The sequence below is a fragment of the Panthera uncia genome, chromosome D1 (assembly GCF_023721935.1).
Source record: "Panthera uncia isolate 11264 chromosome D1, Puncia_PCG_1.0, whole genome shotgun sequence".
In the NCBI taxonomy this organism is placed as follows: Eukaryota; Metazoa; Chordata; class Mammalia; order Carnivora; family Felidae; genus Panthera; species Panthera uncia.
This window is the reverse complement of record NC_064808.1, coordinates 34,914,875-34,940,059: the sequence shown is the minus strand read 5'-3', so window position 1 is coordinate 34,940,059 and position 25,185 is coordinate 34,914,875. Positions and strand designations below refer to the sequence as shown.

Sequence of the window (25,185 nt, the reverse complement as noted above, 5' to 3'; positions counted from 1 at the left end):
TGTCCTATAAGTCTACCTTTGTCTAACTGTTTCCTTAGAGTAATAGTCTTTAATAGTTGTGACCGCATAAATGCCTTTCAAGTTATAGCACAGGGTGGTTTTACTAAATTGTTTTACCTCAACACTTAGTGGTTTTACCTTGGTACTTAGAGGTCACTTGTTTTGTGTGTTTCTTTATCACCTATTCTCTGATACTAAAGTGAAGGGCACACATTTTAGTTTTTGTGGTTGTTGTTATATCAGTATTTCGCTTCTAGCTATAGTGTAAATTCTCTGAATTAGATAGTGTAAATTATCAAGCTACCTCCTCCAGACCTGCAAAAATATGGTTAAACAGTATGAAATTTTATTTCTTCTTTATGTAACCACCCAGAAGTGACTGGTTGAGGGCCAAGGGAGAAGTTCTGCCATATTTTTCATCCAATGACACCTAAACTTCCTCTGGTCATCACCATTTTCTAGTCACTATAAAGGAACGGAAAGTACAGAACAATGGTTTGGGCTTTAAAGAGTGATTTATAACCCACTGAATCTAATAAAAGTGTAATTTTGGCTTATCACATCTGATCTCGGTAATTGGAACTAAGAGCCCCTTAGAGAGAGCTGGCCAGTTATCATCAGCCAAGGTGGAAAAAGTATGTCTGTCACAAAGTAATCTTGAGCCTAGATCAAGTTGAATCTAATATAATAAATTATAAACAGGTTGGTAATGAAATAGAAAGCAGCAGCATGAGCTGATAGCTGAGTCATATAATTAGAAATTCTTGAAATAAAAATCTATTAATTCTTATTATTGAGGTCTTGAGAACCTGCAAAATTTCTACAACCAGCTAACAGACTTAAACCATGCCTTAAGTTCAGTTCTTCCATTTTTATGAAAATACATTAAAACTTATCTAACATCTGCTTACTCCTTTTCTTCCCTCTACTGGGATCAAGAAAGTTCTTACGCCATATCATGTTCTGAACCTTTGCAAAAAACTCAAGTCAACTAATTTTTGAAGCCAAAATGACATTTAATTCAAGATGAAAACTATCATATCCATTGTGTTGGCCAAACTAACTTTCAAGGAGAACTTAAAACTATGGAGATTCTGTCAGTGCAGTGACCCAAATTACTTTTTGCCACTCATTGCCTCATCATTGCAATTTAATTGATTCAACAAGGTCATAACTGGGCATATAGGCAAAGCTATAGAATTTCTTCCCAATATACAAGTTGATGTCAACTTCCAACCAACATGTTTTTATTACCAGAATTGTTTGTTATGCTATGATTATTTTTCAATATGTCATAAATTACTTACAACTATGCTCATATTGACAAAGTTCTTATCTACTGACACCAATTATTTCCCCTTTAATCTTGTCAGATGGCTGCTGTTCAGTATAAGGTGTCCTTAATTAACAACTAACTGTAATTAAGAGTATAATGAAAATATATTACATTGTCAAGACTCTGTTCATCTTGATGTTATACAAGGACAATAGGACTGTTTCTATGAGAATGGAATGCTCAAATATTTAGCCCTCAAAATTTTCTCAGTGCATTTCAAGGATTAGCATTTTGAAATCATTGTTTTAAAATTGCAATAAGTACTAACTCCACTAAAAATAATATATACGACAACAGCTGTTTATGAAATAGTTCTCAGAAGTAGCTGTTTATTTTTTGTGTGGAAGAAAAATGGAAAAGTTAGGAAATAATTTATTCTTAGTAAGAATCAAAGCTTGAAGCTATCTCTTATTTATTTAGGCCAATTATCCAATTATATTCTTGATATTAGGTCAAATTAAGCCATAAAAATTAATAGTAGTGCAATTCATCAAAAACACATTAATATTTTTACTTAGACTACATCTTTGAGTATATTCATTCTGTCTTGGCAGTGTATTGAAGTTTTCTACTGACACAGGATTTGAAGTATTTGCTTCTTTGTTATCTGCTTTGAAGAAAGAAATGAAATGTAAAAATCTAAATAAGAAACGTTTTCAAAGAGTATTGAAAGAAAATTAGATCAGAACTTTTTCTTTTGATTTTTTAAAAATTGGCCTTCCTTGGGGCACCTGGGTGGCTCAGTCAGTTAAGCATCTGACTTCGGCTCAGGTCATGATCTCACAGTCTGTGGGTTCAAGCCCCTGGTCAGTCTTTGTGCTGACAGCTGAGAGCCTGGAGCCTGCTTTGGATTCTGTGTCTCCCTCTTTCTCTCTGCCCCCCCCCCAACCCGCTCGCTCTGTCTCTGTTTCTCTCTCTCTCAAAAATAAATAAACATTAAAAAAAAAAACCACTTAAAATTGGCCTTCCTCTATATTATGTAATTTCTCATCTAATATCCTCTTACATTTTAGCATTTTACTATATACTTACTAAGTACCTGGGGGCTTATGATATATTTTGCACACAAATATGCACTAATTTTTTTGTGAATAAACGATATGGTGATCTGACACATGTTTCAGAGACACTCTGTGAAGTAACAAAGGAAGACGCGTAATTGATCAGAAATAAAATTAAGGGTCTCTGACTAATGATGAAATCACAACCATTAAGACAATTAAATATTACAAAGTCAGTGTAATTTTATTTTTTCTCTACAGTGTCAATACCCTACATCCAGTCACTACCAGAAACATAACATTTGGCTGAACTATTTGTGTTTATTACTCATCTCAACAGAGGAAAGAAAAAAAAAAAAAGACCAGGGCTATATTGTGATTTATTATAAAACAGATATATTTGGTCTTCATATCCCATTCCTGCACAGAGTTCCTAAAACCTTTGGAATTTCTTAAGTGAAAAGAATGATAAAGGTGTCTTGATATTTGTAACAAACCCCTTTCAACCACATCTGAGTTTAATGTTAATGAGGTGACTTTTGGATCTATCTAAGGATGGGGTTGGTTTGCCATGGGAACCAATCTGTGTTTGGAAGGTTGGTAGTTTCAGTGCCATCCTTCTGACCTCCTGGGAGAGAAGATGGGTTAGAGGTTGAATGGATCAACAACAGCCAATGATTAATCAGTCATGGTTATGTAATGAAGCCTTCATAAAACCCCAGAAAGATGGGGTTTGGGAAGCTTGCAGGTTGGTAAACACACGGAGATTTGAGGATACTAGTGTATTAGGAGAGGTCGTGGAATCTCTGCCCTTTTCACATACCTTACCGTATGCATCTTTCATCTGGCTGTTTCGAAGTAACTCACTTATACGATCAACCTGTAATCTGGTAAGTAAAATGTTTCCCTGCATTCTGTGAGATGCTCTAGCAAATTACTCAAATGTAAGGTGGGAGTCATTGGATAGTCCAATCTATAGTTAGTTGTTCAGAAGCACAGGTGACAATGTGGATGCACAAATTGGATTCTGAAGCGTGGGGTTGGGGGGTGCAGTCTTGTAGGGCTGAGCCTTTAGCCTGTGAAATCTAATGCTATGTGCCAGGTAGGTTGTGTCAGAGAGTGAAATTGCAGGACATCCAGCTGCTGTTGGAGAACTGCTTGCTGGTGTGAGGAAAGAACCAACACGTTGTAAATTGGAATCAGAAACATTAGACAGCCTGATGGGAATGAGAAGAAGGACTTAGTACCTCTGATTTTCTTTCTCAAACTTTCTTTCTTTTTTGCACAGTACATCAGTTTGAATCCCAAATTTTTTGCAAGAATTACTGAAAAATGACAGGATAGTTTTTTTTATCCTGGAGTTGCTAAATTTTGAGAATGTGTTTCAGGAATGCTTAGCAGGTATTTAACTTTTCTATGGAGAGATAGCCTACCTGTTACAGAACCTGACAAAGAGGAAAGACAAAGAAACCCTGCATGAATCCAGAAGGTATCTCTTGACCTCCTGCATCTAAATATCCTTGAATGTTTTCAAGCTTGAGGTCCATATAATGAAAGCCAGGAAATTCCCTTTATTCCTAAAGTTGGGTTGACTTGGGGTAATTTGCTGCAACTGAAAGATCCCTGTCAAGTTAAAGAGGCTGAAACCAGTGATTAAAGAGGCAAGAGAATGGCAGGGTTTTCCTTTAATAATGCAAATCAAACCTGCACTAAGGGCTCCTTTAGGGGAAGATTTATTTTCTATTCAGATCCTGTAGCACAAAATATAGTACCTCCCAGATATTTTATCCACTGTTCTATTATATTTTTCTTCAAAGTACTTCTATTCTGATGTCTTGCCATCTGATCCCCACCTCTCATTTGGGTGGGGTAGACCCTACCTCTAATAGATGCCCTGCAGTTTTCCTTTATATCGATAATTTCTCTTTTTTTCTGCCATATTTTTCATAGATGTATTTATTGCTCAAAAACTTCCGGAAGCAGTTAAATGGCTTGAGTTGGTTGCTGACAAGTCAATCCTGTCCTCTCAATTTATTCAGGAGCATTTCTAAAGGCACTGCTCATTTTCAAGTGTTCATAAATTCCAGGCTGCTCATAGGCCATATTGCATAGTTTTGACTAAGCCTATTTATCACCTGATGTGAATGTTCACTTGCTCCCAAACAGATCTTTAGATTGCATGGTTACAAAGAAAAACTAGAGCTAGTCATTAGTTACAGAGGTAAAAACAGATTTTATTCAGGACTATTGCAATAGGGGAAAAGAGACCTCGTATAGAATTGGGTTCAATCCAAATATAACATGGGCAAGTCAGAATTTATGGCTAAGAAGCAGGGTGGGGTCAGTGGATAGAAAACTACTAAGAGGAAACATTAAGGTTAAGGAGGACATTGGCTAAAGCAATATAACAGGATTCTTACTGAGGACAGGACAGGGTAATCAGGTGTCACCTGGGGGATGGGGAGGATGACTAACCCAATCAGATATTGAGGGTGATCAGATATTGAGCCTGGGAGGTTCTGGTTAAACTGAATTAGTAGGTTTTTTGCTAAAGCTGGATTTTACAAGGAAGTACACAGATGTGCCTAAGAGAAGGATCCTAAAATTTGGATGAAAAACAAATCTTTGTCAAAAGAGTTAAATGTTCTTGGAACTCTAGACTGCAGAGGAGAGGGGAAATCAGAAATCTTAGAAATGCAAATCAGCTCCTTGAAATGGCATACTCTGTGCATCCCGCCATCTTCTCCCCTGCCCAGTCTATAAAATGCCTGATATTGTTTCTTAACTTTGTAGGTATTTGATCAACATGGTTAATTTTATACATCCAAGCAGCACCCACATGATTTGGAGACTTGATATTCCACGCTTATTTTCTATAAACAGATAAATAGTTTCCTCTTGGACAACATTAGTAATTGTCCTAACGTTCATACAGAATTTTCCAGTTTTCAAGGCATGTTACCATACATTGTCCCATTATTTTTTTTCTTCACGTAAACCTCACCTATACACAGACACAGGGGTGCAGTGAGGGTAATGACTTGTGTGAAGCCTTGGGAAAGTGAGTAGTAGAAAGAAGCAATGCCTGGAAACTGGTATGTCAGGTCAAGTGCTCTTTGCACTTTGCTCTGCTGCTTCTGGATTTTTCAATAGGATGCTGTTTGCTTTTGCATTAAAATAAATGCTTCATCACTTATTTAGGAGTAATACTTAACAGGATTTTGTTTCAAACTTGCGGGGTAAGAGATTCTTTTTAAAAAATTCTTTTAGGCTCCACATAAGAGTGAAACCATATGGTATCTGTCTTTCTCTGTATGGCTTATTTCACTTAGCATCACACTCTCCAGTTCCATCCACGTTGCTACAAAAGGCCATATTTCATTCTTTCTCATTGCCATGTAGTATTCGATTGTGTATATAAACCACAATTTCTTTATCCATTCATCATGGGTATTGAGGAGGGCACCTTTTGGGATGAGCACTGGGTGTTGTATGGAAACCAATTTGACAATAAATTTCATATATTAAAAAAAAAGATTAAAAAATTCTTTTAAGTTGTATTTTAGAGAGTGAAGGAGTGTGTCTGAGCAGGGCAAGAGGGGTAGAGGGAGAGAGAGAGAGAGAGAGAGAGAGAGAGAGAATCCTCACCAGGCTCCACGCCCAGTAGCGGAGCCCAACTTGGGGCTTGAGTCCACGACCCTGGGATCATGACCTGAGCCAAACAGGCTCCCCAAAAGATTTTATAATGAATCCTTCTTCTGCACACATTTCTCTTCTTTTCAAATGTAAATCAATTTTAGGGAATCCAAATTTCCAGCTTCTTCGATCATTTCTTTATTTTATGCTAATTATTATATAATGCTAAAAAGGCAATTCATCTCCGAAAAGTACAGATATTTATTATGTTTGAATCTAAACATAGAGACTGCGTTCAATGGGATTTTCAGCCACTCACCTGTCTATCTTGGCTGACACACTGAAGATTGTTTTTCCCCTTTGGAAATAACAGTTTATGTATCAGTTCCTCTGCAATCTTTGCTTTATGATTTTTAATTCTTTTCATAATATTTTTGTTTTTGTTGCTCAAGAAGAAAGTTGACTCGGTGCTGATAAAGATGGTGTAAAATAGGCAGTCTCAGTGTTTAAGTAGAAACATAGCTTACAGGAAATTTTCTATTGCTGCTATTGCTGCAATCCCTCCTCTCCTTCTGTGAGCCTCTTCCTTGCATAAAATGTTGCACACATACAGATTTGAGCTGCAGGTGAGGGGACAAATGATCAATCTCAGTAATCCTGAAGGATAGTAGAATATGCTACCCAAAACAGGCCACTTTGGCTTATTATTTTGAGCCATAGGCATTTGAAAAACAGCAAATTCAGGGAAAAGCTTTCTGGACTTCCCATGGCTGCCTAAATAAAGGTCCCACAAAAGGAACTCAGTTGTTATAGAGCCTCTCCACTACAGTTTCATCACTAAGGAAGATTGAGTCTTATCACAGGGAAGGAAGCTAGAAGTGTCGACACCCCATCCAGACACTTTGTCACAGACTATTATACCTTCCCATCTATTCTTCTAAGGGTCTATTTATCTTTTCTAAAAATCATTTGCTCTCCCCAGGAAGCCTACATTTCCTCCCTCTTTTCCTATTAAGATGATATTTAATCCAGAATTGTAAGCCACTTTGGAGAGTTGCTCATTTTTTACTGTCTCCCGTGTGCATAGGAATTCAGAAAAGTATAGGGAAAATTCTTTTTTTTTCTCCTCTACAATACAGATCAGCTCTCTGAAAGTATGTACTTTGAGGATTCTACCCACCCCTCCCAACTTCAATTACTTTAATGCCTTTTCTAAAGAGCTTTTATTATAGGAAAATGTTATAACACTTAAAACCTGTCAGAATGGCTAAAATCAACAACGCAAGAAACACCAGGTGTTGGTGAGGATGTGGAGAAAAAGGAACCCTTATGCACTATTTGGGAATGCAAACTGGTGCAGCTACTGTGGAAAACATTATGGAGGTTTCTCAGAAAGTTAAAAATAGACTACCTTACCATTCAGCAATTGCAGTACTGGGTATTTAACCCAAAGAACACAGAAACACTAATTCATAGAGATACATGCCTTCCTATGTTTACTTCAGCCTTATTTACAATAGCTAAGATATGGAAGCAACCCAAGTGTCCATCACTTGATGAATGGATAAAGAAGATACATATATCACATCTTCACACATATATGTGTGTGTGTATACATATACATACAATGGAATATTATTCAGCCATAATAAATGAATGAAATATTGCCATTTGAAGAGACGTGGATGGAGCTAGAGCATATATTGTTAAGTGAAATAAGCCGGACAGAGAAAGACAAATACCATATGATTTCACTCATATGTGGAAACAAAACAATTGCTCATGGGGGAAAAGTGAGAGACAGAGATAGTCATAGCAAGAAATAGATTCTTAACTATAAAGAACAGTCTGATGGTTACCAGAGAGGAGGTGGGTGAGGGGATGGGTTAAATAGGTGATGCGGATTAAGGAGTGAGCTTGTGATGAGCACCAGGTGATGTATGGAATTGTTGAATCATTATTTTGTACACCGGAAACTAATATAACACTCTATGTTAACTAACTGGAATTAAAATAAAAGCTTAAAGTAAAAATAAATAAGTAAATAAAATACCTCAGAGAGCTCCAAAAACATTAAAAAATCAGAATATAAAATTGGATGTAAGTTATGATCGTAACTTTCCAAATACATATACGGCAGAAAACTGTAATAATTATAGCTCTCTGTTAATGTTAATAATTTTATGTCAGTGTTATGAATATTAGATTTTTTTATTTGTTTTCTTTTTCTTTTTTTATGATTCTGTCAAATTAGTTGTTCATTAATTAATGATTCTGAGGTATTAAGTCTGGGTGACCCACAGCTTAACATGGTAGAGCCCTTAATATAGACAGTTCATTTTTCAGACCGTTATTTTTTCTTTTGGCAAGTAAATAGCTTTGATCGAGTCACTTAGTTGTATATGTACTATAGCTACTATATATTAACATACTTAAACTATACTTAATTTATATATTAATGTATCTATTATTTATTAAGGTCTCAACAAATTAGATTACACTAATGACTAAGAGATGTCCCCACCCTTTAAAGTGTTTGAAGTTTAGTGAGAAAGAGAAGAAAGCAGACGATTGAAATATAGGACATTAAATGATACAAAAGGCTGAATCTGAAATGTGATAGGAACAGAAAAAAAAGGGGGGGGCAGTGCTTTCAACTTACAAATGTCAGAGAAGGATTTGGGTAGAAAATTACTAAGAAGTCAAGGTGCATATCAGTTGTTTGAGATTGGAGAGTGAGGGGTGCTTCAGGCATAGAGAACAGAATAGGTTGGTGAGATCCTGGCATGTTTAGGTGACTAGAAGTGAGTGAGCATATCTGGAGCTAGGATTTCAGGGTGACATGACAGAAGACGAAAACAGGCAACAAAGATGCTTAGACTTCATTTTGATAGCAGTGGTGGGCTCTGTTTTGAGATGTACATCACCAATTAGAGGTTGAAATGTCAATGTCCTGCAAAGTTTGAACATACTTAAGGAATATTATGTTCAAGCTGAAGTTCTCCTATTTCAGGGCAGAGGCCAAACAGAATGTTAATACCTATTTCAGTGTCACGATGGAATAAAATCATAAATCATCACAAGTTCCCATGTTACACCTTCATGGCTTAAAAAATGAGGATGAACTTTAGATTTGGGCAGTGTTTTGTTCAGTTGTACTACTTTGTTCAAATATCAGCATCTCCCATGAATTGTGTACAGGGGACAAAGTTATTTAATCTTCCAAAGCCTCAGTTTCCTTGTTTTCTAGATGGGAATTAATTCCAACCAGAGGGGAGTTAACAGATTACAGTGACATCTTATACAAAGTTAAACTGAAAGGGTGCCTAAGAAGAAGAAGACATTCAAAAAGTACTCTTCCTATTCTTACCTCTGAGATTTCTAAGAACACACATGAAAATGACTCCAACAGGTCAAAAGCAAAACATTCTTTTAGATGTAGCCAACTCCACTTGGCAGTTGCTGGGTACTATTTTCTAAACAAGGAGTCTGTCCTCTAGCTCTTAAAAATATGCAAATGATCCCCTTGAAATTCCCTACACTGCATATGAACTCAGCAATGCAACACCTTACTTGGCACACATTTTCTCATGATATGTCTTGTAAACTGCAATATTTTAACTTCTACTTCACCAATTGTTACACTATTACTTTGTATAATATCCTATTAAGTGTCCCTTCTAAAGAGATTATAATCACCAGGCCCTGAATGTTCAACACTGCTGAGCAATTCATCACCCCTACTCCACTTTTCTTCCCACGTCAACATCCACAATAGTCTCTGTGCCTCTATTATTTAGAAAACTATGAAACCCTGTATCAGTACACAAACAGCTGTTTCTCAGGACATTTTTCAGCTTATTCAAGCACTTGCCATAACTGAAATCATGCATAATTACAATTCTAACTGCCTACATATATTTACAAAGACCAATCTTTGCTTTACTTTCTGACAAAGGCCTCAGTTGGTACAACACAGGTCAATAACTTAATTATACCATCGTGAAATTGAAACAGAGAGGCCAAACATTTTTCAGGTTTATTGCCATTGGTCTTACAATGAAGGAAGGGATATTCATATGAATTACAAAGCATGTTTTTATGTCTTTTTTTTTTTGTATTTGCATTCAATTTCACATACTTCAAATACAATGAGATTGTGTGGAAGTGACTTAAAATGTTTTCCGGTTTATTTTCATCCTAGAATCTCAGTATATAAAAATGGGAAAAGTGGGTTAAGACCAAAGTCACAGCACCTTCTTATTTTGAGTACAAATTTTTGGAAGAGTCTTTATTTTTCTTGGAATAAGCTTCAGGAATTTCACCAAATTCTCAATTTAGAAAACATTCAAAATATTTTTGCAGTAGTTATTTTTTACAGGAGTACCTCTGTAATCATGATAACCACTTTTTTTTTCATTTTGTTTTTTATAACGACTATTTTTAAGACTTCTTGGAGGAGGCAGTTCCATGTATTGTTAGTGAGAGTGAAATCTGGTGTAATATTTTTCTTGAACTCTTTAACATTGTTATTAAAATTTATATAAATACATATATGCCCTCCTTTTATAATTTCTTATACTTTATCCTAATAAAACTATCAAAGATGTAAATAAAACTTCAGTCAAAATGCTACTCAATGCAACATTCTTATAATAATAAAAAGAAGCAAATTAGTCTTACATCATACAAAAAAAAACACCTCAAAATGAATTAAGGATCTAAATATAAGACTTGAAACCACACAAATCCTAGAAGGAAGCACAGGCAACTAATTTCTCTGACACTGGTTGTAGCAACATTCTTCTAGACATGTCTCCTGAGGCAAGGGAAATAAAAAAAAAAAAAAAAGCAAAGAAATCATTGGAACTTTATTAAATTAAAAAGCTTCTGCAAAGCAAATGTAACAACCAACAAAACTAACAGACAACCTACTGAATGGGAGAAGATATTTGTAAATGACATATCTGATAAAGAGTTAGTGTCCAAGATATATAAAGAACTGATACAACTCAACACCCCAGAAACAAATAATCCAATTGAAAAATGGACAGAAGACACGAGCAGATTTTTCTCCAAAGAAGACATACAGGTGGCCAACAGACACATGAAGAGATGCTCAACATCACTCATCACCAGGGAAATGTAAATCAAAAACACAATGAGATATCCCTTCACACTTGTCAGAATGGCTAAAATCAACAACACAGAAAAGTATTGGCAAGGATGTGGAGAAAAAGAAACCCTTGTGTACTGTTGGTGGGAATCCAAACTTATGCAGCCATTGTGGAAGACAGTGTGGAGGTTCCTTAAAAAATTAAAAATAGAACTACCCTATGATCTAGTACTTCCACTACTGGATATTTACCCAATGAATACAAGAACACTAATTCTGAGGGATATATGCACCCCTACCTTTATTGCAGCATCATTTACAATAGCCTAACTATGGAGCAGCCCACGTGTCCACTGATACATGAACGGATAAAGATTTCTCTGATCCATTTTAAGAGTTGTTCACACTCGATTCCTTTTCTCCCACCTCTCTGGAACTCACTTCCATTTAGATTTCATCCCTATAGCTTTTCTGAACTAACCCTTGTCAAAGTCAGCAATGACCTCCAAATCACTAACAGCAGTGGTCATTTCTTCATTCTAATCTAATTTTGACTTGTCGACATTTTTTAATATATTTGATTCTCTCCTTGAAATACCATATTCACTTGAGTTTCAGAAATTAATACCTTGCCTCTAATTAAAGGAGAGTTTTAAGGGTCAGTCATTGGAGCTTTTCTCTCTTCTCTCTACCTTCATACTCTAAACTGGGACTATCTAGCAAAAATGTCAAACCAGCCACAGTTCAGTGTCCTGATCTCCTGGTTCATAAGTTTGAGCCCCACATCAGGCTCGCTGCTGTCAGTGCAGAGCTCACTTTGAATCATCTGTACCCCCCCTCCACCCCTCCCCTGCTCACACTCTTTTTCTCAAAAAAAATTGTTTTTTTAATAAAATTGTATAAAAAGTAAAAATAGGCAATTTTAATTTTAAAATATATTTTATTTAAGACAACATATTAAAACATGATTGAAAGTACAATCAATATAAAATCATTAGTGAGGTATCTTAGATTATTATTTCACACAATGTCTTCAAAATCTATGGTATTTTATGCCTACTGTACATCTCAATTCAGATGACTCATGTTTCTAATGTTCAAAAGCCCTTTGTGGCTAAGTCTACCATATTGGTCCATGTGAGTGTAGATAATCTCATTTATGGCTTTAAATACCATCCCTCTGGGCTGAGTGCTGTCAAATTAACATAAATGGAACCACTTCCCTGAAATCTTCTTCCCTTAAAAGCTTATTTGATATCTCTACTTGGTGTCAAATAGTTACATCAATATGTGTGTGTGTGTGTGTGTGTGTGCACATACTATATATATATATATATATATATATATATATATTTATATGTATGAATATATATACATACATATATAAGCATTTAATATAATGATTTAATGATTACCTACTATAAAAGTGTGTGTGTGTGTGTGTGTGTGTGTGTGTATATATATATATATACACAGACAGTTAACCTTGTTAGAACTAGAACTACTTCTATAATGTGCATAGAGTCTGATCATTTATGTCCATTACTACGCTCTATTATTTCCCTGCCACTAGGTCCAAGTAGGAGTTGCTATTTTTCATGGTGCTTGCACTGTTCCTTTTCTACAGTGAAGTTTTTTTTCTCTTTCTCCAGAATTCTATAAAAAGTAGAAAATAAAAGACAAATTCATGCGGTGGTGTAATTTAATGTTTGCACCTAATTGAATTTACCATTTTCGTTTTCTGCCTGGTCTCTGTAGGCATTTGTGCTTATAACACTAGATGTGGACTGTAAGACATGACACACAGAAGGAGGCTTAACATGTCTTAACCAGCATCTGTCCTATTTATCACATTAAAGATGTGGGTGATGTTTGTTGGCATTGCTATGTCTGTAAATCATTAAATAAAATAATGACAATCTTTCCTTTTGAACTCCATAGTTGAGTTCTTTTTACAATTGAATCTAATAGTATGAGCAACATTTAGGAGAATTTAGACAAACATACTTGAACTATGTTACCCACCACAGTAGTTTCAAACTTAATGCTATGTTTTTGATTCCTAAAAGAGCACTTGTGACATACAATGTAGAGTAATTACGTGTAATTGAATATTTTATTTCTATGAATAAAAAGAGTATTTGCAATGTGTTATTTGTGCTGAGGTACTTATCTGTAATAAACTGAAACCCTTGCTTTCACCTTGCTATTTTGTTATATAATACATAAAAACTAAATTAATAACCATGAAGACAACAAAAGATGAGTTTTAAAATAATCAAAGGGGTTCATATTCATGTGTGGTTTTTTTTATTCTTTATTTTAAGAGAGAGCGCATACATGGGGGAGGAGCAGAGAGAAGGAGAGAGAGAAAGAACTCAAGTAGGATCTGCACTGTCAGTGCCGAGCCTGATGCAGGGCTCGAACCCACGAAACATAAGATCATGACCTGAGCCCAAATCAAGAGTCAGATGCTTAACTGACTGAGACACCTAGATGTCCCTCATTTGTTTTTTTAAATGTCATAATTACAGACAAATTTCAATTTATATTAAACATAGATGTAGATATGGGTGCAAAACTAATCAAATAAACCATGGAATCATCAATGCATTTGTAGACAAATCAAGTTTTCTTTTTGAAAGTACTGATTTAAATTAGATGAGACCCATTATCCTCCGGTTAAATATATCAGAGCAAAGGGATTTCCATCTGCATTGCATCACTGAAATAATCAAAAGGAAACCAAGTAAATAAATTTCAAAAACAGGCAAAATGTGAAAACACCATTCATTAAAAAAAAAAAAAAAAAAAAAAAAAAACAACCACTTGAAGTAGTCATAACACCTAACCACTAATTGGAAAGAAAAGCTGTTGTAAAGTGTGAAACTTGAAACAAGTCAAGGGGTGATGATAAAGTAGATGAGGCAGATTCTCAGACTTGACTAGAGGTACCTTTCCCTCTGGATTATAATGTGAAGGTTTGTTCTTCTGGGATTCAATAGAGAAGCAGAAGAGTTCAGGTGTGAGTGGGAAACCTCTCATTTAGTAAGTTCTGTTTTATCCTCTGATAGCTTATTAAATATTCTGTTAAGTGTTCGGTACCAAAGGAGGGTTTATATCTCATCCCACGGAGAGAAAGTCTTGTAATTTTCATCGTAAATCCATTTTTCAGCGTCAAGGATAAGAGTAAATGCTTCCATTAGAAAGTTATTTTCTTAATCACTTCTCCTGTTTCTCCTTAGTATTATGGTTAATTAAAGTAATTTGTTGGATTACGGTTACAAAAAGATAAGAAAGTATGAAGATAATTATGTGCCACCTGGGTTTAACTATTATGCCAGTGAAGATTGCTGCAGTCCTTATGTTACACTTTTAAAATGAAATCTTGTGTAATAATTACATAGTCCTTGTTAAGTTACATTATATTGGAATAAAATATAATAAGCATAATGTTTGGTTTTTTTTCAACCAAGAGTCAAGGACTTGTATTATCAAAATAATTATGAAAAAAGCATTTAATCCGACAAGTAAATATATTTGTAGTGTTGTCTACATATGCTATGCTATCACACAGGAGAAGGAAGGGGACATCTTCCAGAAGGAATGCTCGTTAAACCTTATGATGTCCGTATTTCACCTGAAGGGATGAGTAACACATGATGACTATTTAGTATCGTTGAATAAGTAGTTCAGAGAAGAAATCAGCAATATGCATTCATTAGTTATTTCATCAAACATTTAATAAGCATCTACCATCAGTCCAGCCCTGGTCAGCATCCTAATGGCAGAGAATAGACAAAGACTTATTCTAGAGGGATAAAAGATGGTAAGTATGGAAACAAAAACAGATACATCAATTGTAGGTTCTCTGAAGATAAAGGAAGGAAGAAATGAGAAAATGAGGACTGGCTGCTATTTTCTGAAGGGGTAAGGAAGCCTCTCTGAGAGTCACAATCAAGCAGATACCTCAATGGAACAGGCTGCTTATCATTGACATACTTGGTGATTCAGTTTGAATGCTGAGATTGTGTGAAATTTGTCCAGGTTATCAGTATATGAGTTTAGATATTTTGTATTCTCCATAAAAAGAGTACTTTGTACCACCATCAACACAACTGTAAAGATATGTATTGGCATTGTTTCCGGTAATATAAAAGCAATAGGAAGGGCTCTTAGGGGTACAATAATGCCATTATTAATTGCCTTCATACACTCATGAGAAATTTCGTTAATGAGTATTAATGGTTAAATAGATGCCTTCCTCTTAAAATCCATGTAACAGAATAACATGTGAAACATGAACTAATTCTCTTAACTTTATTGTAACTCAATTTTCTTATTTGTGTAAAGACTTTTTACTGTCAAATTTCTTCTTTGAATAGTGTATGGGCTTGAACTGACAGATTGCTGGGCTCTTGAGCTCCTTTGAAATGCAGATTGTTTTGAGGTTCTTGGGCACACAGGGCTCTGTAATTATGCCACAACAACAGGGAACCTCTAGCTCAAGAAAGACATTGAACAGCTGCGATGACCGTGTACAAATGTTTTCTCAGTTTCCAAAACAAACAGAAACACACACTGTTCAATGGCCTTTATTAGCAGACTATTCTCTAATTTCATCTCATAACAATCTGCCAGTGTTTTCTTTAAAATTGCTTTCTAAAAGAAAAAATATATATTACTTAGCCATTTTAATTCAAGTGAGGCTAATGCTTGGCACTCCATCAAGACTGCTATTTGAGTCCACTTTTTCCCCTGTGAGACTATTAACTACTCATTATAAAGACCATGATAAAAACATATATATAAATACTAAACCTTAATATGTACAAGTAGATTACATGTACATGTACCATATGTACATGTAGAGTCACTTTGAATTTATCCTTTTTCATATCAACTCTGAAGGAATCAGAATTTGTACATAAGTCTCATTGGTCTGGGCCACTGAATCTTATGTAAAGAAATGGCTCATTAATTCTAGGAGACAGTCCTACAGAATGATTAGAGCCAGGGGCCCTGGAACCTGGGTTCAGACCCTGACTCTGCCACTCATGAGGTGTTTGGCTGTGGACTGGTTACTTTGCATTTCTGAACTTCTGATTCCTTACCTATAAACTGTGAATGTTAAGAGCACCAGCTTCATAGTGATGCTGAAGTGATAAATACATCTGGCTTTAAGAGCTTCCCCTGGATCCTGGTAAGAGCTCAGTGCATGTGGCTTCCTCCTGTTTGTGCTCTTTGAAGTCGGGGTGACTATACTGAGCACAAGTACAGAGTGTATCCACGCCCCTCAAAGTAAAAGTGATCCTTTGCTATTTGATTAGAGAAGAAATCATCAAATAGTTCTAGCAATTAGGAACATGTATGAGCGACAGAGACAGAAAGCCTGACTACATTGAAGCCATATACTGCTTTCTCAGCTAACCAGTAGCTGAGTAACTCAGTAACTGTTGTTGCTTGTCTAGGTTCATTTGCACTGTGGTGTTATCAGAGAACCTGGCTTGTAGCCTAATGATTGCAACATAGCTGCTACAGATGGATACACCAAGAAAGTCCTCAAGGCAGGACTCAAGGGGTATGGGAGTGAAGGCAATCTCTTCTGTTCTTGCTCTTTTATCAGGAAATCAACAGATTTCCCACAATTTACCATCTGAATTTTGTTGATGACTTACTGTTATTCTCTGTGTCATATGGCAATTCTCCGTGGTAAGAGCTACTGAAATAGCAAGCTGGGACCTTGCAATCTCCAACAAATTTTAGGTTATATTAATAGGAATGGAGGTGAGAAACACAGGTTGGGTAATATTTTAGTGTGTGCCATAATGGCCATCCAGGGAAACATCAGAATTGAGTTAGACTTTCATATACTTATTTATGGTTTGGTATTTATTGTTTTAATATCGAATTGCCTATTGGAGAGTGATACTATAAACTTTTCATTGCTTAATTCCTCTGAAGTTTTAATTTAACAGTAGTACAAGATTTTATTTTGTAGCTGAAATGTTTTCATGTGCTTTTGTTTGTTCGTTTGTTTTCCTGAAAACCATCAGCAGTTGGGCAAGGTGTCCCTAGAGTTCACTCAGTTCATTCATCGCGCTTCAGCTATACTGGCTTTCTATTTCTCAAATAGGCCAAGTTCGGCTCTACCTCGTGGTTTTCCCACTTGTTCTTCCTTCAGGTTTGGAAAGCACTCTTCCAGCCCAGACCTACACCTATCACCACCATCTGCCCACCTCTGATTCCTAACCTAGGTTTGGTTCAAATGTCTCTTTCTCAGAGGCTCCTTCTCTGATCTGACGCCCCTTCTAATCAGCCTCTATCTCACTAATCCTATCTTATTTTATTCATTCTCTTGTTTTAATTTTCTTCCTTTAAAACTGTCTTATTTTTTATGCACTTACTTAATTGTCTGACTCTTCCAAATTTACAGTAAGTTCCTCCAACTGAGGGACATTTGTCTGATTCATCACTACAGTTTCTCAACCTAAAACTGTACTTAGCACACAGTAGCAATTTAAGAGATACTTGTAAGATAAATGAAAGAATTCTTAACATAGGGTTGTTCATTAAAGCAAGAGGAGTGATTTGAATATTAAACACTGAAATGTTTGATTATAGCAAGAGAAAAATGGGTCAATCTCTCCATTCCAACAACTGGAATGTACTTGAGAATACGTCTTCTTACACCTAACAGAACCTGAATGGACATGGTAACAGCTCTCACTTAAATTATACCATGGCTAAAAAACCTCCTTTTATTGACACAGACTTCCATTACCCCTGGTCAAATCTTGCTGGCTTCGGCATCATTGCCTTTGTCTATGTCTGTCCTGAGGCATCAAATATTTATTTAAAAATGCAATTCTATCCAATTAAAAGATGGGCAAAATATCTGAACAGAAGTCTCACTAGAGAAGATAAACAGATGGCAAATAAGCATATGAAAAGATGCTTAACATCATATGTCATTAGGAAATTGCAAATTAAACCAACAGTGAGATACCACTACATGCCTGTTAGAATGGCAAAATTCCAAAACACTGGCAACACCAAATGCTGGTGAGGATGTGGGGCAACGAGCTGTTGTACGTTACTGACAGAAACGCAAAATGGCACAGTCATTTTGTAACCCAGTTTTGCAGAGTTTCTGGCAAAACGTAGTATCATTTTGCCATATGACCTAGCAATCATGTTCCATGATATTTAACCATATGAGTTGAAAACTTATTACTCAAAAACCTGAATATCAGCCTGCAAAGCAGCTTCTTTCATAATTGCCAAAACTAGGAAGCAATCATGATGCCCGTCAGTAAATTAATGGACAAACAAACTTGGCACATCGATGCAAGGAATATTATTCAGCAATAAAAAAGTGAGCCGTCAAGCTCCCACAAGACACGAGAAAACTTAAGTGCATATTGTTAAGTGAAAGAGGCCAATCTGATGATGCTACGTGGTGTATGATTCCAACTATTTGACATTCTAGATAAGGCAAAACTACGGAGACACTAAAAAGATATGTAGATGCCCAGAATTTGAAGGGAAGAGAATAGACGACCTATACGATGTTAAACATAAAGAATGAACCTTAATTTAAACTATGGATCTTAATGAATAATAATGCATTAGTACTCACCAATATTAACAGATGTACTACAATAATGCAAGATGTTAATAATAGAGGAAACCAGAGGAAGGGTGTTGGGGAACATGGGAATACTTTGCCTATTCTGTATTTTTCTATAAACCTAAAGTTACTCAAAATAACCCAACTAACATCTATTTTTAAATAATGCTCACAGAGTAATATTTAAATACAGAGCACCTGTCTCTAGTGTCTTTGTATTAACAACTTGTAACATGAAAACTGGAAACAGTGATTGATTGGCTTGGCCATACCTATCCACAGAAGAATTGATTTATTCTCTTTCTCCCTTAGATTAGTTGAATAACCAAAGGCCAGAAATGTTACCAAACCCCATTTAATTCTGGACTGAGATTCAATGTTTTTCAAAGTTCTGTTTTGAATGGCTTTTATAAGTGTTAACTAAACAAAATGTCAGACTTCTCAGATATCAGCATGTCTTGGGAAATTTTAATAAAAAATAATTGTAATAATAATTGACTATATTTTGACTAACAAGTAGATATTTCATTTTCTTCCTCAAAAAAAGGACAATTTTGGCTTTGAGGAAAAAATAAAATTCTCAGGTACAGTAAAAATGTGCACAGATTGAAATGTGTCATTCCGTTATCCATGAAATAGAGAATAAATGTCTTGCTTACTTACTAGAAAAACAAATTTCAACCCTAGAAGAACACTAAAATTCAGATACTTTAATACCTCTTAATGCTTCTGGATTACATGGAACAATGTAGTGTAGCTCATGTTATTTCACATAAACATGGAGAATATTTCCTGTGGGCTTTCGATTTTTGGACACAATCCAAGATGAATCAAGGCTTGAAAGTTCAAATACATTAAAAATGAAAAAAAATATTAATTGATGTAATAGTCATCAGAGTTACCAGAAAGTTGTCATCTTATCTCTATTAATCTTAATAATCACGATACTTTGTAGCTTTATCACTGTTAACCAGTAGAGTAGTTTCACAATGGTTTTTCTTTCTTTTATTTATTTTTCCTAACAAATATCTATTGTGCAATAAAGGTTAGAGATCATGAAACTGCCGTGTCATTTACAAAGCCTGAGTGATTCATTGATTGCTGATCTCTTGACTCACCCTTATAACTATCTAAAAGGTTATCTTCTCCTTGATGAAAATCTTCCAGCAGGCAAGGCGATAGAATGTATCGATGAAATGTCTAAAGGCAAAAAAAAAAAAAAATGCAATTGCAATTCACTGTGAAATTCTAATTGGGAATCTGTTTTAAGACTTCATAGTTGAGAGACATTTCCATTTGTTTCTCCCGCTTGTAAGCCAGTGTCTTAAAGCCAGCTGATGCTGGGGGAAGCTGCAATAACTTATCCTAAATTTCTTTCCTAGCGATCTGATGGCACAATCCAAAAACTAGAGGTTCTTTTCTGATAGTCTTAACCTTAACTGAAACCCGACTCTTGCCAGGACCACATGCGTTTCCAGCTTTCTTTTTTAGAGGATAATGAAAAGTGCTGCATACGTGAGGTCTGCTACTGAGCCTTTAATAAAATTTGTCTCATGCAACAAGATAATAACCCTCTGAAGTAGGCATTACTGCCCTGTTGTATAGTTGAAGAACCAGAGACTCAAGAACTTACATATCCTATTCAATGTTTCAAAACTACAATATGGCAACAATTGATTTCTACGTCCCTGATTCTACACTATACATCCCTGTTCCCCCTCCTGGTGTACTGCATAGACTCCTCTGACACGCGCCTGTGGTTATCACTGTCAGCTCTCTTATGTGCAAAGCTCTACCTCTGAGTCATCACCATGCAGTCACGGTGGGTCTCCAATGCTTGTAACTATCTCCATGATTATAGTCAGCTTCCATTCCTAGCCACCTCAACTGTGGCTGCAAATGTCACTTTCCCTTTAACTCCTCAAACCCTCCACCAAACAAGTATCTATCATCAGGCGCATGCCTGCTCTCTCTCTCTCTCTCTCTCTCTCTCTCTCTCTCACACACACACACACGCACACACACACACACACACACACGACTTTGCATCCTACTTTACAGAGTAAAATTCAGGTTTTCTGGCAAAAGATTTCTCAGCATGCTGTCCCTCCCTTAACCCTTTTTTGAACCTATATTCATCATCAAACTTGTCCTTTCTGTCCTAGCAAAACAGACATCCTCAATCTTCCTGTCCAAAGCTAATCTATACCTGGGCTCCTGAGTCCACCGCTCAGGAACTGGCTCAACATTTTCTTCTCTTTCATGATTTCATATACATATATCTTTTGGAGTTTCTACTAAATCTATGTATATGTAAATTTTAGGAATGATTTTTGCCTCCAAGTAACAGAAAACACTTCTACATATGGCTTAAGAAAATAGGGGTGACTTTTTTCACATAGTAGGAAATCTAGAACTAGAAAGTTACTGTCATTGGTTTAAAAGCTTAGCAATATCAGGACAATGTATTCTTAATTCTCTCCTCTGTATCCTGTCATGTAAATATGCTGCCATTGTTTCGTACATTACACCCTTTTAGAAAGATCTCCAAAAGGTTTCCACTCTGATCTTATTGGCTGGAATTCATCAGCCAAACTGGTTGCACAAAGCTACCCCAAATGCTTTAGAGAACGGGAAGGGCAGGTATGCAATTTTTTAAGGCTAAAGAGTGAAGGCAGGAGAGGAAGAAAGGAATTGGGAAAAGGTACTGTTTTAGTGAACCGACGCTGTCTGTCAAAGCACGTGTGCAATACTTTAGTGTCTTGTATCTTCGAAACAGGAGAGGTATGCAAAAGAAGACTGTGATAGATCCAGATTCTTGATTAGTGTCCCTGTGTTCAGCTTGTGTCTTGTTCCTCCTCTGTCGTACCTGGACTGCTTCAGGTCTGACCCTCTGCAGGAATTTGTTGGCAGTTCCCTAATTTTTGGATCCATCTCCTTGAACACTTGGAGCTGTGACCACTTCTGCCCAGACACAGGAGTCACCTCTTCTGTTCATTCGCTTCTATCTGAAAACACACGACGGAGCAATCTTGTGTGCTCAGTCCTTTTGACTTTGCTTTGACGTTATTAGTTTTTTCCATATTTTATTTCTGTGTTGCCATTTTGGGACTGTAACTGGAGAGACATTGAAAACTGTGTTGAATCTGCCTTCTTTAACTGTGAGCTTTATCTTATTATGTTGAGTGATTATTTGTATGTCTGTATTGGCTCCTAGGTTCTGAATTATGGAGGCAGGGTCATTTATTTACTTTGTTTTAGTTCTTAGTGTGCTGCACAGTTCTTAAGCACTCGATTATTGATGAATGTGAATATAAATTAATTAATTAATCACTAAATGCTCAGAAGGATTTGAAATCCAAATACCAGACTTGGAGTACAGGATTGCCCCTTTACACCTGCCTGAAGCAGCAAAGTTTATTTCACATCTCAGATCTTCAGTTTCTCAAAATTTAAATTAAAAATAATACTAAATGCACCATGTACTTCATTCATATTCTATCTTAAAATAAAACCAAATAACAGAGAAAGATGCTTGGTGAATTACAAAATGTAAGCAGGTATTATTTGACGTATTTTTCTTTTGAAAGTCTTTATGTAGAATCTGACAAAATGATTAATTAATCCAAAATTATTAATTGAAATTCATCAACAATTTAGTGAATATTTACTATGTACCAATCACTATCCTTGGCACAAGAAATATGGTGACCACTAGATCAGTTCCTGTTCAGATGAAGCCTACTTCCTGGTGGGTGAAACAAGGTAGGTGTATTCATTTTCCATTTGCTGCTGTAACAACTTACCACAGGCTTACTGTTTAAAACAACAAGACTTAATTATCTTACATGGCCAAAGCCTGACAGGTTTCACAGATTAAAGTCGGGATGTAGGCTGGGCTGTTCTCTTTTCTGGAGTCTATAGAAGAGAATTTGTTTTTCCTTTCTGCTAACCACTCCCTGCTTTTTAAAAACACATTGATAGTAAGAATCCTGGGAATTCTTTCCCATACACCATTAGGATGCATTGGAAACTGATGAAAAATACAATACACTAGCATTGTCAAGAGTTTTTTTTTCAAAACCATTTATATTCTCTCTCTCTCTCTTTAATTTTTTTAAACGTTTATTTATTTTTAAGACAGGGAGAGACAGAGCATGAACGGGGGAGGGTCAGAGAGAGAGGGAGACACAGAATCTGAAACAGGCTCCAGGCTCTGAGCCATCAGCACAGAGCCCAACACGGGGCTTGAACTCACGAACTGCGAGATCATGACCTGAACCGAAGTCGGACGCTTAACTGACTGAGCCACCCAGGCGCCCCTCTCTCTTTAATTTCTAACTGAAATCTCCTTATTTTAAAAGAATTACATACAAAATCAGTTTACTAAAATTCCTTCAGGGCTAAGTCAAGTAAGGTACATTTATTTCTACTACCAACCCAAGAAGGTGATTATTATTTCTATTTCCTCTTAACATATGAGAAAACTCATAAGTGTTCAAAAAACTGTAACTTACCCAAGAGATGCTACCAGCTGGGGGTTGGCCAGGATCTGGACGAAGGGCTGAGCAGCCGTTGGTACCAGCCTTGTGGTACATGTTAGGCAGGCACACCCACCTGCCTGAAGTCTGTGGGCCTTTTCCATGGCATTGAAAAAGAGGTCACATGTTTAGGAAGAGTAGAAGAAATACCAATTTATAAACCACACCAGGTACAAGTTACATTTCTAAAAAAAACTTTCTCTTGGATAATTTGATGAAGACTAAGACCAGGGGTGCCTGGGTGGTTTAGTCAGTGAAGTGTCTCACTCTTCACTTTGGCTCAGGTCATGATCTCCCAGTTTCGTGAGTTCAAGTCCCGTGTTGGGCTCTGCGCTGGCAGTGTGGAGCCTGCTTAGGATTTTCTCTCTCCCTCTCTCTCTGCCCCTTCCCCACTTGCACTGTCTCTGTCTCTGTCTCTCTCAAATAAATAAATAAATAAATAAACACTTAAAAAAAAGTGTGGCACAATGTGAAAGATCAGATAAGGGGAAGAGCTGGGAAGGCAGATACCACACCACTCTATTGTGCGATACATCTGCGCAAACAATGGGAATTGTAAAATGTTTTCAAAGAGTAAAGCCTTAAAAAATGTCACAGGCCCAAAAAAGAACAAAAGAAAGAGAATACTGGAGCATAAAGCATTCAAGCCCAAGAATCGTTTTGACAAATGGCCTGGAGAATCCCAAACCTCAGTGGCTTTTGATTTGATTGCTGGATACAGAGCAGAATCTGTGTTGCAAAGATTCATATGGGATAAACTTTAGAAATGGTTTAAAAAAATTCTCAAATCTCAGTGGAGAAAACCGAGTCAGAGAATAATGGGGCTGCTCGGTGAACCACAAACGCCCATGGGCTATGAGGCTCAGTGGGAAAGGAAAGATTTATTCCTCACTTGAAATGCAATGTGAGGCCATTGCAAGGATACAGATTTTGGACTCAGACAGACTCCGCTCAAATCCAGACGGTTGTTCTGTGTAATGGTGATACTCTCTCTGAGTATCACCGTTTATGTGCCTGAAACAGGAATTAACCAAGATCAAATGCATTTAATGGTCACACATGGTCTCGAATACTAAATCTCAACACATGAAGCCTACTTATTCGTTCATTTGTGGATCATTCCCTGAGTGCCGGAGAACTTTGATAAGGAATGATCAGTCTTGGGGATAAAAAACAAGTAAAAAGGCAATGTATTACAGTACACAGTGATACACACTTTAGGATGAGACTATGGCACGCTGGGAACACACAGGAGTGTCACCCTGAATGCCTGGAACGTAAATAAAGGCACCTAGGAAGGGCAATATCTCCTTAGATGCCAGCGATGCATAATGGCAGTTCGCGTGAGGAGACTGGAACATATTATGAGACTAGAGAAAGAATTAGGGTGCTGCAACAGTCCAGGAGGGTCTATCTCCAGCAATGGGAACTGGAAAATAAGAAATGTAGAGATCAGGAAGAAAAGACCTGGTTAGGAAGCTCATCCCTTTTCTTTCCCTCCTCTGTAAAGTTCAAGCCAGGTTAGGAGCAACCCATATCTCGTTTTCTCTTTCATCCTTTTTTCTACTTACACAGTTAGGAAAAGGCAAATATCAAATATTTATCAAGACACCGGCCAATCAGAACAGTAGTTGTCTTGGCAATGGGGCAGGGTTCTAGGGGAAAGGAGTAAGAGGAAGCAGTGGAGAATTTTAACTCAAATGAAAGCATAATATTTAACAACTGGCATATCTATGTCATTGTACCATCTGAATTTGAGCCCTGGATCAGGTTAAGCAACTGAGAAATAAGGTTGTCATCACTGACATTGATTTTTTATGTTGCACTTACTTTGTAGTAGGTTAACATCCTCCTCTATATAACCCGTGTGTGTGCACGTGCACATGCACACACACCTCAGAACACTTTATATCCCAGCTATG

At 36.5% G+C, this 25,185-nt stretch overlaps 1 pseudogene; it reads right to left on the bottom strand.

The window, feature by feature from the left end:
- Nucleotides 1–23,320, bottom strand: part of LOC125929005 (transcription initiation factor TFIID subunit 10-like) — a 32,989-nt pseudogene extending 9,669 nt beyond the window's left edge.
- Between the last annotated feature and the right edge of the window lie 1,865 nt (nucleotides 23,321–25,185).